This window comes from Ambystoma mexicanum, chromosome 7p, assembly GCF_040938575.1.
Source record: "Ambystoma mexicanum isolate Mex_15411 chromosome 7p, UKY_AmexF1_1, whole genome shotgun sequence".
In the NCBI taxonomy this organism is placed as follows: domain Eukaryota; kingdom Metazoa; phylum Chordata; class Amphibia; order Caudata; family Ambystomatidae; genus Ambystoma; species Ambystoma mexicanum.
Genome location: NC_090939.1, coordinates 888,733,123 through 888,746,780, shown reverse-complemented (window position 1 = coordinate 888,746,780; position 13,658 = coordinate 888,733,123).

Sequence of the window (13,658 nt, the reverse complement as noted above, 5' to 3'; positions counted from 1 at the left end):
TCAGCAAAAACCTTTCAAAGTAGACTGGTTGGAGTACAGGATTTCCTTGGTTTTCCAGTTCTGGAAAAATCTGATGTGGAACCGGGAGTTCTATCTGGTAATTTGTGTCTCAGCAAGACAGACAAGTCTGGAATCCCTTCACAAAAGGATGTTATTGGCAGAAGCCAAGTCAATTTGGAAACAATACTCATTCTCTCACTGCTACTAGCAAGAGAATTGATGCTCGGTACAGGGAATTATATTCACACACACACACAGTTTATCAAATTTGCAACCACAATCTTCGGTAGTCACTTCTGTGTCCATCTTCTCTAAGCCACCTCAGTCTGCTCCATTTTGCACTTGGGCTTCTACACCCCTATCTAAGGAGGACAAGGTTTTGGATGCCTATGGCAAAAAGGTGTACACGAATGTGTCACTTCATTTGTGTCAGGAAAATTCTGATGGCCTTCTTGCGGCAGCCATCCACCGTTTGTTGCTGGAGATATCAGATTTCCAGCAATACTAAACACAGGAGCGAATTGCAGCTTTTAAGACTGGCGTAGCCGAAGCTAAGTTTATTTCTCAAGATTTGAGAGAGTCTATAGCTCATCACGTTGATACAACTGCTAGAGCCATAAGTATTGGAGGAGATCTGTGGCAAACAGCTTGGGCAAGAACTACCCCCTTTACTAAAGATGTTCAGGACTGTGAGAATCCAAAGGGTATCTCACCCGCTAGTCATCAGGGCCATCGCTTTTGGATTCAGTTCCTGTGGGTGGACCAGTGCAGGAGGATCACCTGGGTGAGGGGTCTTTGAGGAGTGGAAGTGAGATAGCCGATGGTGAGACACAGTATTTCCCCCCCCCTTTTTTGTTCACCTACCCCATCCTATTTTTCAGGATTTTCCAAAGCCCCAACTCCCCCAGTCCCCTTTTTACACAAACACTGGGCCGTGGAAGAGGGTGACTGAGAGTAACCAGACTAACTCTCTTGCATCATACTGGACATATCCCGTTAATTGGGTCAGGCACTTTACCCTAAGTGCATACACCTGATACCAGTTAGCTCTCCTGACACAAATAAAAGGCAACACCTAAAGACGCACTCTGAACAAGGCGGAACACACGAATAAACAGAACTTCCAGGATGAAGGCACACCTACTGGAGCAGAGCAAAGGAACAAGGGATGAGAGCAGCGAGCCGAAAACCCCAAGGCTTCCCTACTGGAGGTTGTTGCCTCCGGCAGACCGAGAAGGATATGTGGAGAAGGCCAGATCCCAAGTGAAGATTGCATTGTGTTTCAAGGACGCCAGTGACCGTTGCAGGTGATCGGCTTAGTTGGGGAGGCAAGGTCAAACCTGTGGTACTAACTTTGACTAGAAAATTGGAAAACGCAAAACAAGAAAGAAGCACACACAGCTGGTGAGTTGGGAAGCAACCTGAGAGATGTGTGTGTGTGTGTGTGTGTTAGTTAAAGTGAATAAAGTAGCAGTATCATATCACAAGTGAAGGCTGCCTGCATGTAGATCAAACTCAAAGGCAGACCAGTGAATTCACTTTAAAGTGAAAGGAAGTAGCCCATTCGAAAGTCTCTGTGAAAGGTGCATTGTTTTAAGCTAAATGGAGAGCAAACAGCAAGAGTGAAAGTAAATGGTGACCGCTTAGTCGAAGTGGTCCTGCGGTGGTCTGTAACCAAAAGCCACGCACATTTTGAAAGACTTTGACATCCGAAAGTGGTCCGAGCCCGATTATTGGAGACCCGAAGTGTATTAAGCTTAGGGAAGGGATCTCCCCTTGCAACTTTATGCAAGCTACATCGTGAGATGTCTGAGCCTGGCAGAGGGGGATTTTTGTGAAATTTTCATTTTAAAAATATTTTGAAAGCCAGGAAAGGGAACTTTAAACGTGGAAGGCCGGGTGGGCCTCGATTCACGGCTTTGAACTGTGTACTGTGTTGGAAGCGGAGCCAGAGTGTGTCATCCTGCCTACAAGGATCGCCTTACCTCGTGAGGCCTAACGTGGGGAGAAGAGTTGGTTCAGCCACATTATCATTTGAACGCTTGACTTTTTCCTTTTGCATACATGTTCTCCTTTTTACACTTTTTGTACAAGAGATAGGTCAAGCATTAGGATTTTGTTATTAAAGGCCATTTTGATTTGACAGGCTCCACTAGGACTGTTTAGTTTATCATTTGATGGTCGAGAATACTCCCATCTTAGTTATAGGTCAGAATTGGAGTTTCCCCAACACCAAAATTATCAATAAAGTTTTTACAAGTTGTATCCATTGCGTCAGTGTCAATACTTGTGATACCATGCCTTCCCTACAGGACAAAATCCTTGATTTGCCTTTCCAAGGAAACGAGTTGTTGCACTCGCCAATTGACTAATTGAATAAGAAATATTCCTCCACTATCACAGCCAAGTCGCTGACCGTTTTAACAAAAGGTCCCCACAAGTTTTTTCAAACCTCCCGACAGCCCGGATCCAATTTTAAAAGCAAATATTTCAGAGGATTTTGTGGTTACCACAACCGTAAAGGCAAATGGTTGGATAGGTCACCTAACATGCAGAGGAGAAAGCAACAGAGAACCTCAAATACAGGATTCTTTCCAGCCCCTTTAACATCGGGCACTAATTACAAAAAGCAGTGATATCTACATCTGGATCCACGCTTCCCCTGTTGGAGGCAGAATTTCGAACGTCACTAAAAACTGGCGTATCATTTCAGAAGATTCTTTGACCATCTCGGAAGTCAACAATGGTACTCTGTCCCGTTCCCTTTCCTCCATACTGCACGGGCGTCCCTTCCTAGGGACGGGAGACGGAACCTTTTTCACCAGAAAAGACCACCTTCCCCTTTAAATTCAGAGGTGCTCAGGGGTGCGGCCCTGGGAGCATGCGCTGCCCTGACTCCGCCATCTGGCGCCACATCTCAGTCCCCTTTTCTGCGTCGACGTGAACAGGCCAAATTCACCAGCACTCCTGGGTTTGGCTTCAGCCATGTAATTCCATGCATGGATACTTCTGTCTTTTTGTCTTTTTTTCATTCAGGTACTCAGTCCTCCGGTGTCACGCTCCTCCCCCTACGCATGTCGACTTCAACAGGGTTCAGCAGGTGTCCCTCCTGCGAAGGGCTCTTTCCTACTTCAGACCCCCACGCCCTCTGCCTATCTTGCGTTGACCCCGACCCCGGCTGGCAAGCTTGTACCACGTGCAATGCACTTTCCTCGAGGTCTCTGAAGAACAGACTAGCCAGTTGGAGGGAACTCTTCCTGAAGGACTTTGTCAAACATCGATCGAGGCCCAAGGTAGGGCCACTTCTCTCCAGCGCACCCCGCAATGGAGACTCCTTCCCAAGGACTCGTCCGAGCGGGGGGGAACCTCTCAGGTAGATCCTTCCGGTGACAGTGCTGAGGGACCGGAAGGTTATTTTACTGGGTTTTCACCCGAGGGGCCATGCCCCTGTCCCAGCAATATGTCTGAGGGGGCGCCTATATGCGGCACTACTGGCAACTCCGCTGAGGGTGAAAACCCTACTAAGTCCCGACCTGGGGTGTATGGTAGGCCTCATGATCCACACTGAAGAGTCCTGGACGAGGCTGGGCCCAGTGAGCCAAGCAACACAACAGCAGCATGTGGAAGGCCGCTCGTCAAGATGGCTGACGATCCAGACGATGGGGGCACCCGTCCGAAGGGAGCAGATGGAGGAGAGAGTATCAAGGTGGGACTGGTGTCAACCAGGTACGTGGCCTGCAGCCTATACTTCTTTTGCGCATGGGGCAGATTCCCACTGCGTCCGTATGGGCAGGGCATAATACGGCCTCAGCAGTCGCTCACTATCCTGCCAATATCGCCTACCACCCATCCGGCCTGTGAGGACAGGTCCTTTTGAAAGGATCCTCAGTCTTATGAAATCTCCTCTGATGGGGGTCATCCTCAGGGTTGCCATCAGGGACGTGCTCCCTCCTATGGCTCCAGCGTCGCAGCCTCAGTGCAGCCTCAGCTGCCCGCTTCTGTCCCCCAGCCGATAGTGCAGGTGGTTCCGTACCAGCCTCCGCTGCAGCCCCCGGCTCCGGTCTCCACACCCCAGCCGTCGGCTCCCAGTACCCCTCCACTGGTGCTGGACCATCAGGACCCCCAGGTGGACACGGATCAGGAAGAGTACCCCGACACACCATTGTCAGCCAAGGCCTTCCACGAACGTCTTGCAGAGCTGGCAGAGTACTTGGGCCTTCCTCAACCCTAAGTTGAGCAACCAGCCGAGGGGGTGCTCGCCGAGTCCTCACCCTGCGCCCCTTGGCTAGAACGGGGATTCCAATGCAGAAGGACATTGTTGCCTTGGCCAAAAAGGGGTGGCGCAAACCCCACTCGGTCCAGCTAGTCAATCGTCGTCAGGACGCCAAGTACAGGCAAATGGAAGGGGATACACTCTTGTTGTCGGCCCATCCTCAGCCACACTCTTCGGTGATTGCTGCAGCATCACTCTACTCCAAGCCTCAGTCATCCTCGGCCTCCTAGTCAGCGGCAATGCTAGACACGGAGGAGAAGATCTTGAGGCCTATGGGAATAAACTTTATTCCAACTCTTAACTGCATCTTCATCAAGCTAATGCAGATGCCATGCTGGTAGTCGTTAACCAAAGCCTCTGCCGGCAAATTGCGGACTTCCTCCCAGAGCTTCCTGCGCAGAGCCAATCACGATTCAAGGCGTGACTGGCAGAGGCCAAGATGGTGGCACAAGACATCATGGAGTCCACTGTGGCCCCCATTGACACCTCTGGCTGGGCCATTTGTATTGCCACGGACATGAGAAGGACAGCCTGGCTCTGTGCTACTAAATTTAACTTGGATGTCCAGGAACGCATTTTGGACCTGCCGTTTAAGGGGGGGTGACATCTTTCTCTCCTCCACGGACGAGGAGCTGGATAAAAAGAAAAACAGCTTGCAGATGGTGAAGTCTTTATCCATCCTCACAAAGGCAACACCCAAAATGTATACCCAGTCACAGAAGCGCTTGGACAAGGGGCGTACGTACAGAGGGTTCCGCGGCTTCCAAGAGAGGAGGTCCAGGCAGCCGGACCGTTCGCCGACCCAACATCGGCGCAAACAACAAAAAGGGGGTGGGGATTAAGGGCTTTTTCCAGTCCCCCTCCTCCACAACAGCCTCAGAGGGAAAGAAAGCATGACACGCCCCTATGGGTCCACGTGTCTCCAGTGGGGGGGCAGGCTTGCTTTCCACGCACACTTCTGGCATCAGAATTTCAGACTCCTGCATCCTCTCTGTAGTCTCCATGGGGTACCGCCTACCTATCCCTGCCTCTCCTCCCTCATACCCTCCACTCCCACAAGTTGGGACAGCAACTCTTATGGCGTATATCCGGTCGCTTGTCGAGAGCCAGTCAGTAGAGAAAGTCCCAGCCTCCCAGCGAGGCTTGGGCTTCTACTCCAGGATTTTTGCCATTCAGAAAAAGAACCAGGCGGCCCTGAGAGTTGTTCTGGACCTATCCACCCTCAACCTCTCCCTACCTCTACAAAAATTCAAGATGGTTACGCCAGCGCTTATAGCGGAGACATTGTGCAAGGGAGACTGGATGTGGATCTGAAGGACGTGTGTCTACGCATCCCTATTTGGCAGCCTCATTGTCCTTTTCTACGATTCAGAATCATGGGCTGCCATTTCCAATACAAAGTACTTCCCTTCGGCCTCAACTTGGTCCCCAGGGTCTTTACCAGACTGATGAATACAGTGGCGGCCCTCCTCTGGGCTCAGGGCCACCACATCTATCCGTATCTAGACAACTCGCTCGTCAGGGTGACAACTCCGGAAGCGGTGCACCATACTTCCCGCACTCTTATGGACACACTCCATGATCTGGGCTTTTCGCTCAATCTCAAGATGTTACAGCTGCAGCCTACGCAGCGACTGACTTTCCTGGGTGTCATCTGGGGCACAGACTCTGAGAGAATTTTCCCCTCAGAGGACAAGATTGCGGCCAACAGGAGGGCCACTGCTCACTTCCTCAGCAGAGAAGTGACATCGGCCTGGTGGTACCAACACCTACTGGGTCTCATGGCAGTGGTCCTATTGGCCGTCCCCCACACGAGACTCGGGATGAGGAGGATACAGCTGCACATCGCAGCATGGAACCAAGAGCGGGGCTCTCAGGCGGAGATGATCAACGTTCTTCCCTCTCTTCAACCGGACCTCACATGGTGGTCAAGGGACTGCAACCTGCGGACGTGCAAGCCCTTCCGTGTAGGTCGCCTCACTGCGGACTCCTCTCTCGAGGGCTGGGGTGCCACTCTGGGCAACCACAGTGTCCACGGAGTCTGGCCTCGGCAGGAGTACCACATCAATTGGCTGGAACTAAAGGCTATCTGGCTAGTGCTCAGGGCCTTCCTTCCGGTTATTCGGGGCAAAGTCGTCCTCATTCAGACAGACAACCAGCATGTTCTATGTCAACAAGCAGGGAGGTACCAGATCCCCTGCACTGTGCAAACTAGCGGTCAGCATGTGGGAATGGGCCATGGAGAATAAAAACTAGCTCAGGGCCGTCGACCTTTTGGGCGAATCCAACTTGGAGGAGGACAGACTCGGCAGACGGGGAGCCGACAATTACGAATTGCAATTGAATGATCAACTGCTGCTGGAGATCTTCAGCAGATGGGGGCATCCACAGGTGGACCTCTTTGCCTCCTGGGACAACTGGAAGTGCCAACAGTTCACATCCTGGCAGGGACAGGGCCTTGGCTCCCTGCGCGACGAATTTCAGATTGAGTGGAACGGCATGACAGCATACGCCTTCCCAACCACACTGCTAATCCACAGGGTGATATGTAAGATAAAGGAGTCTTGCCACCTCAACATCATTCTGATAGCTCTGTGGTGGCCAGCCAGGCCATGGTTCTCGGAGCTGCTCAGCCTCTCTGACAGGCCCCCCATTCGCCTTCTGACGGGCCCAGCACATCTTCTGGTGCAACGTGGGGGCAGGGTCATCCACCCTGCGCCACAGAAGTTAGCCCTCACAGCGTGGTTCCTGAGCAGGTCACACTAAGGCACCTCAGCCTCTCACAGGCTAATCTAGAGATCATACAGTGTGCAAGGAGCAAGGCTACTAGTACCCAATATAAGAGTAATTGGACCAGGTTCTGTCCCTGGGCAGCCTTTAAGGAGATCAACCCCCTTGCATGTACGCTGGACGATGTGCTCTCCTTCTCTGCGCACCTTGCTCACTCTGGCGTGCAGGTGGACACTTGCCACACTTATTTGGCGGCTATTGGGGCCTACAGAAATTCAGAGGAGGGGGTATTTTCCTCTGCCAACCCGATTGTCAAGAAACATTTGACAGGTCTCGCCAGACTCTATCCGCCCTTCAAGAGGCCACACCCTGTGTGGTACCTCAATCCAGAGTTGGGCGCCCGGCCCATTTGAGCCAATGCGTCCGCGGACATCAGGCTGGTCACCATTAAGACGGCGCTGCTAGTTGGCCTCACTTCGGCTCGCAGGGTCAGTGAAATCCAGTCGGCTCAGAGCCATATACTACTTTTCACAAGGATAAGCTAGTCCTGCGGTCACACCCAGCGTTCCTACCTAAGGTACCTTCCGCTTTCCATCCAAACGAGGAAATAATGCTGCCTACGTTCTTTGCCGCGATGTCAGGCGTGCGCTAAAATTCTACTTCGATAGGACCACCGTCTTCTGCAAGTTGGGCGCCCTTTTTGTCACCTTCGGCAAGTCAAGGCCTCGGGTATACGGCATCCAAGGCCTCTATAGCTCGATGGATGGTCTCGGCCATCAAGGAAGCATATGAGGGGCAGCATAAGCCACTTCTGGCTATCATGCATGCCCATGCGGTCAGAGCCAAGGCCACAGCCATTGCATTCCAACGACAGGTCCCCTGGCAAGTCATAAGCAGGGTGGCCACATGGGCACCCCTTCGGCTTTTTGCAAGCATTACTGTTTGGATACCGGCTCTAGATCAGACTCGGCTTTTGGACAGGCAGTTCTTAGAAACCTGTTTGCTTAAGGAGGGTCTCCTCTCCACCATGGGGCTACACTCAGTTGTAATTGCCCATGCAGTATGGAGGAAAGGGGACGGGACATAAGAGTAATTATAAGGTACTCCCTGTAGTGCCTAACATACTCTTAGTCCCCTTTCCTCCATACGTCCCACTATCCCCCCTAGCCCCCAAATAAAACTGGTGTCGGGCAATGTTAATCTATTGGTGACGCGTCTATGGGGACTGAGGTGTGTCGCCGGAGGGCGGGGTCAGTGCAGCGCATGCTCCTAGCGCCGTGTCTCTAAATTTAAAGGGGAAGAAAGTTTTTTCTGGTGAAAAAGGTTGTCTCCCGTCCCTTGGAAGGGACGCCCGTGTAGTGTGGAGGAAAGGGGACTAGGCACGAAGGACTAAGAGTAGCTTAGTCACTACGGTGAGTAACCTATAATTTACTATCTACCCATTCCCCCTTTCCCTCCCTCAGCACCCCTTTGAATTCAGTTGGGTTCTGCAGTCCTCTTTCGGGAGATTGCCAACTGGTTACAGATCAAGGCGATCGAGGAAGTTCCCCCTCAAGAAAAGGGGTGCGGTTTCTACTCTCGCCTATTCACTTTCCCTGAGAAAAACCAGACAGACCCGCAGACAGTTTTTTAAAAATCTTTCCTACCTAAATCTTCCCCTTCCCCTGGAAAGGTTCAAGATGGTAATGCCAGCTCATATTCGAAATTGGTTGTGCGCTGTTGATCTAAGGGATGCATATCTGCATGTTCCCATCTACCCGGGGCACAAGAGATTCCTCAGATTTTCACTAGGTCAAAAGCATTTACAGTACTGGGTTCTCCCCTTCAGTCTCAATGCCACACTCACAGTATTTATGAAGCGTATGTCTCCCATAGAAGCTCACCTCACAATGAGGGGAATCCACATTTATTCCTATCTGGATGACTGGCTAGTCATGTCAGGGGGGCTTCAGCAGCTCTGGAACAGCTAGTGCAGTTGCTTTTTTAGTATGGGCCTTTCTGTAAACCACAAGAAGTCTTGCCTAGTACCGACTCAGGATATCACCTTCATAGGTTTCATGTGGAACTCCAGTATGGGCAGTGTGTTCCTCGCCTATTACAGGATTCACGACATAAAGCAATCAGTGTCACACTTGCTAGTGCAAAACACCACCTCGGTGTGGTGTTTCCAGCACCTGCTTGGTATCATGGCAGCATCAATCCTGGAACTTCCATTGGCTTGCCTCAAGAGATGACTTCAGTTAAATTTAGCGGATTATTGGGACTGGGAGAAGGAACATAAACCATGAAAGATTCCTATCATTCCAGAATTAAAGCCAGACATTCTATGGTGGAAGGACAATTCTAATCTCCTTCAACGGGTCCAGTTTTAGGAACCTCCTCATCTTCCTACCATTACATCGGACTTGTCTCTAACAGGTTGGGCAGCCACCTTGGTACAGTTCCAAACTCATGCTCTAAGGTCTGCAACAGAGCGTCAATGACATATAAATGTGCTGGATCTCCTGGCAATCTTCAAGGCATTGAAGTCCTTCCTCTGTTGATTCAATACTCCAGTGCTTATAAAAACCAACAGTGATGTTCTATATAAACAACAGTGATGTTCTATATAAACAAGATCGCCCCCACCTTGCCCCCCAGCTATGTTGTCTAGCTTTACAAATCTGGGAATGGGCTGTGCAGCATTGAATTACTCTCCAGGAAGTACATTTACCTAGAGCTCTCAACACGAGAGCAGACCACCTGAGCTTTCTCTCACACTGCAAGCACGAATGGGAGCTGAAAGATTTGGTTCTTCAATAAATGTGCCTGATTTGCCCCCCCCCCACCCCCCGAATAGACCTTTTTTGCTTTTTTGCGATATTGAGGAATCACTTGCTTTGCAGCCCTACTGGTTCATGAGCCAGGAGCCTTATGAGATTCTTTGCAGATCCCCTGGAAAGGAGAAGCTTGCTATGCATTTCCCCCTCTTGTCCCCATTCCGAGAATCCTATTGAAATTCAGGAACTCCAGTCAATGGACAGTAAGTTTGATAGCACCAAACTGGCCATCATGAATTTGGCACTCGGACCTGTGGCTACTCAAGGCTCACGGGCTGTGGAATTCCAGAAACACAGGATCTTCTATCTCTATAGGATTGCAGAGTGTTTCACCTCTCCACGATATCACTAAGCTTAGCAGCTTCATTCCTGAGCAGCTAGCGTTAGCCGGTCTAGTTCTTCAGAACACAACATAACTAGCATGAAAGCAGCCAATGAACAGTCTACAGGGTCCCAGTATAAGAGCAAATGCACCCGTTTCTGTTTTTGGATTCTGGAGCAATCCCAGAATCCCCTCATCCATCTTTAGATAATATTCTATCCTTCTTGTCTTACCTCGCCTCTACGGGGGTCAGCGTCAATTCTTGTTGTGCATACTTCTCAGCAGTTCGAGCGTATGGCACCTCTCCAAACCTGAACATTTTGATGTTAAACCCTATTCGCAAAAGGCATGTTGAACGGCTTTTTCGACTTTACCCTCGAGGGGTTTAACCCCACCCGGTCTAGGATCTGAATGTAGTTTTGTCTGCAAAACTCATGAGCCATTCGCACCTTTGTCAGCGGCTGACATAAAGTTGGTAACATGCAAGACAGCATTTTTAGTAGCAGTCACCTCGGATAGAAGTATTAGCGAGATTCAGGGGCTTTCTTCATCTGAATCTTACACTGTTTTTCATAGGTATAAAGTGTTTCTGCGAACACATCCCACATTTTTACCTATGGTGTGGTTTCGGCCTTTCACCTCAGTCAAGAAATCATCCTACCAACATTCTTCCACTCTCCACAATCGGGGAGAAAGTTTTGCATTCACTAGATATTCGGCGGGCACTTAAATTCTATATAGAACACTCAAAGCCATACAAAAGGCTTGCATGCTCATGCAGTTAGAGCTAAAGCCACAGCAGTGGCATTTCAGAGAAACATTCCTTGGGAAGTAATCAGTAAGGCAGCCACATAGGCATCCCCTTCGGCTTTTTGCAAACATTACTGTATTACTGTATGCACACGGCATCCAGATCAGATGCTATGTTCAGTCAGGTGGTTCTGAAGAACCTCATTGCTTAAACTTGAGCTTCCATCCACTCAAGGGGATTGTTGCTTTGTAATCTCCCATAAGTATGGAGGAAACTGGATGGGACGTAAGAGTGAGAAAAAGTTACTCACTATAGTGACTTCTGTAGTCTTAGTCCAGAGACCTCTTTCCTCCATTCGTGCCCCACCTGCCGTTCCCCAGTAAATAGGTAGTTAGTCATGAATCCTGTCTAGCGGAGCCAATGACTGGCGTGGTTGTAGGTAGGCAGTCAGCAGGGCTTGTCACACCCCCGTTGCTACTCTGCCTTCCGTGCAAAGCAGACATTTGTAAAGGGAAATTGTCTTTTTTGCTGTGCAAAATGTGCCCGGTCCCATCCCCCAGGACGGACACCCCATAAGCATGAAAGAAAGGTGGGCTTTCTTCTAGAGTATTCAAGTGAAGCACCTCACCTCTAGGGCTTCATTTTGGTGTCAGTTTGTAAGTGGGACCTTTCCATGGGTCCTCAACAGCACACAGGGCCTCAGAGATAGCTTTGCCTGAGCAACTGTTGTACAGCTGCTAAAACATGCACTACCTCTTCCCAGGTTGTAGTTTTCCTGTGCATCCAGCAAGAGGATGAAAGCCCCCAAGCCTTCCTCTCTGCGATTGATTCCCTCCAAGGTTATGGTCCTGGTCTGGTAAGGGGTTTTCTAAACCGACCTACATTGGGTTCTCCAGTATAAGGTTAGTTTTGCATTTCATGATTGGTTGATTCCCTGATGAGGCTTTGTTTGAATTTGGGGCTGCTTATTATTTCCCTTTGGCTATTGGTCAGACTTAGACAACGCCTCAATTTGAGTAATGTTTTGCACCAAGTCTTGAAAACAACAGTCGGCTCTCAGTGCCATTTTGGATTGACTAGTGAGAGCAGATGTGCCGCAATAGCAATCCACAGTACCTGGCGACCCAGCAACAGGCACACCCTGTGGCTTCAGTGGACCGTGAGCTTTCCTGGCTCCCATTGTTAAAGTAGAATATTGAAATTGAATGTGGATTCTCATTGTTTAGCTTTCCTCCACACACACGCATTCAGTGATTCTCCTCTCCTTCGTTTGGCAGACTTATTAAAGTCGAATCTGAGAGTTTTACTGTATAATAATGGTATCTTCACTCTGACGGTTTAATGCTGACTTGCTATCATGTTCCCAGAAGCAATCACGATGAGAGTTTTCTACTGTTACAGACGAATCTCAACCCTGTGGTCCCTGATCACTGTTACAGATAATGAGGACTCCTTTTGCAATAAGTGAAACACTGTGTTTCTGGGGGTGTGGCACAAACATAAGAAATCCCACTTCTTCCACTTTCTGGGAGGCTTATCAGGCAGCAGCCGAAACCAACCTATTAGCCTGTGGCTCAGACCCCTCATATGAAAGGATGGGAAGTTTCTGCAACTCACTGCACAGACAGCGTTTTATTTGAAAATCCTAAAATGATGAACCCTACTCTTCAAGAAATTAGCTTGATTAGCATTACTCCTTTATTTGTGCCTTGGTCTCGTCAAAGGTGTTTTCACAAGTGGATGTGGTAGATATTAAGTAGTTCTATTCAGAGTAATAGTATCAAATAATTATTCCTTCCATCAGTTCTAGTGCTACCACCAACCACTTGATTTTTTTTGACAGGCCTTGCTCCATTGCAAGCCCTACAAGAGACCCCCAAGATAGGTTGGGCTCATCTATCAAATGTACAGAAAACCTTGGTGCAATAAACCCAAATGTTTGGGGACCGGCCCATAACACGTTGTGTTAAATAGACTTGAATAGCTCACTGTTAACTACTGTGACTTGCTGGGGATAAAATCGTCATTAGCCAGGGTTTTGCTCAATACCATGGTTGGAATTATTAGGGGTACAGGGGGTTTTGTCCTTGGGACATTGTTCTGGCAGCAGGACACCTCTACCATTCAGAACGGGTAAGGTGTACTGCTGCCAGGATAATGAGCATGCGGAGCAGGAATTGCTCAGCACGCACATTGTCCTGCCAGCAGGACATTTTTGCCGTTGGGCACCCTCTTTGAGGTGCCGCATGGGAGAGGTGTCCCAGTGACAAATGTCCCGGTCTGGCTCTTAAAAGAGCTACGGGGGCAGCTTGACCACCCCCTTGTGACTCTCCCACTCGGTACTCCACTGCTTGGAGCCATTTGAACACAGGAAAACAAACCTTCATTTTAATCAGTCAGAATCTTGTAGAAAAAAAAATCTATCAGCACGTAGACATAGAAGGTGCTGGGCAGAACCCAAGTTTGGAGATATATGGCATTTAAAAATCTATACCAATTATACTTGGTCACCCACTGCACTGCATTAACCAATGGTTTCTGCCTTTGAATGAAAGGAAAACTCAGGCAAATTGCTGACATACCAGTGAATCTGGTCCTTTCAGCAATGGCTTTATAGTGCAACTAGGTCAAGTCAACATAGCCCAAAATTTCAGGTATCAGGGGGGATAAAGTCTGGTCTGCTCAATGGACATTGCGCCACTGTTTCCATGAGTTATTGTAAATGTACATATAAATGTTGTGTGCACACAGTGTATGTCAGTG